Source organism: Alosa pseudoharengus, unplaced genomic scaffold (genome assembly GCF_046254945.1).
Source record: "Alosa pseudoharengus isolate Yale_2024_CS ecotype anadromous, Long Island Sound unplaced genomic scaffold, YU_APseudo_1.1 YU_APseudo_1.1_scf_12, whole genome shotgun sequence".
NCBI lineage: Eukaryota > Metazoa > Chordata > Actinopteri > Clupeiformes > Clupeidae > Alosa > Alosa pseudoharengus.
The window spans coordinates 28,854,592-28,856,367 of NW_027468587.1; positions in this window are offsets into that span (position 1 = coordinate 28,854,592).

Below are 1,776 nucleotides of genomic sequence, written 5' to 3' on the forward strand. Positions count from 1 at the left end.
GGCCGCCGCCAGACCTGCCACGGCCGTCCGCACGCTGGCTTTTTACAGTGACCCCTACGGTGACCCCAAGGCAGCGGCCAGACTGCACTGGTCAATGAGTACACCGGAGGAGAATGGAGAGAATAGGGAAGCAGGAGAGAGGGAGGAGAGGAAAAACATAGGGGGGGGAGAGCAGACAAAAAGAATGAGTGCAGATCATTTGTTAGTCATAAGTGGCCACACACCAAATGAGTTTGCATCTGGACTGTCAGTCTGGAGGGGGGGGGGCAAGAGACAGAGACAGCAGTAAATGGAGTGCAATCAGCAAAACACTTCAAACTGTTTTTGTGAATGAATGAATGAATGAATGAATGAATGAATGAATGAATGAATGAATGAATGAATGAAAGAGCTAATGAATGAATGAATGAATGAATGAATGAATGATGTCAAGGGAAAGGGACAAGTTCAAAGAAAGAGAGCTGATAACAATGAAACTAGGCTAGAGTACTAGAGTACACTAGAGTCCAGCCTTGCAGAGAGGGTATCATGAGCGTCAGTGAGAGAGAGTGTCCCTGACCTCTTGGCCCTGGTCTTGTGTGTAATGAACAGGTGGTGCGGTGCACATCTGAGCATGCCTGTGTTCCTCTATGTGTGTGTGTGTGTGTGTGTGTGTGTGCGTGGGCGTGTGTGTGTGTGTCACTTTCAAAACCTGGTTGTGTGTAAATTCCTCATCTCATACAGAGGGAGGAGGAGCTGTTTTTACTGCCCTCGTGGCCCTCTGGCTTTCTCTGGGCTCCTGGCCATCGCACTCTCTCTCTGTCCACCCCCCCTGACCCTACCGTACCCTACCCTGGCCCTCACCCCTGCACTGCGTGCCACCCCTCGTCCCCAGCGGGCACCTCTGCCCTGCAGCGTACCCCTGACCTGGCCCCTCGGCCCTCGCTCTACCTCTCACCTCTCTGGCCCCTGCTGGCCCCTTTTACCCTGCGCACTCTTCACTGCCCCTGTCCCTCTCACTGCTGCTGCCCCCGGTCCATTCCAGGAACTCACACTCACTCATGCACACACACACACACACACACACACACAGGCACATAGTCCCCAGACCCCTTGGGTCAGCCCCTCTGGTTGATGGATGAGGGGACAGGTTGCTGGTGTCCCGAGGGCTCACAGGCAAGCTGACTCCTCGTTTATGCACATATTTGTGTTTATTAAAGGGCCCTCCTCTTCTCTCCCTCTCTCCCTCTCTCCCTCTCTCTGTGTCCCCCTCTCCAGAGCCCCTGAGGGAAGCTCTCAGAGGGTCACTGCCCAGCAGGAGGGGAGGCATCTGGGTGCTGTTGCCGCCTCCACTGCCTCTGATGATCCTACTGATGCCATTCAGAAAGAAGGGGCCAACGACCAGGGCTCAACGGACCCAACAAACCTTATATTCCAGCTCCTTAACCCCCCAACAAACCCTATATTCCAGCTCCTTAACCCCCCCAAAAAACCCATTCCATCTCCTTAACCTCCCAAGACATAAACATAATGTTGTGGAGTATATTTAAACATCAGTAGTCAGCAAATAGATCGCTCTCATGCTCGCATGTTGTGAGAATGACAAAAAAAGTATATCTATCTATCTATCTATCTATCTATCTATCTATCTATCTATCTATCAAATAGAAGACCCTCTGGGGCAGAGGGGGAGAGGGCTAAAGTTTATTCAACCCCATCAGGGTAAATGAGGCAAAGACCACAGAGGGTAATACTTCTGCTTGGAAATGACAATAGTTTTGAATCTGATTATGTAGG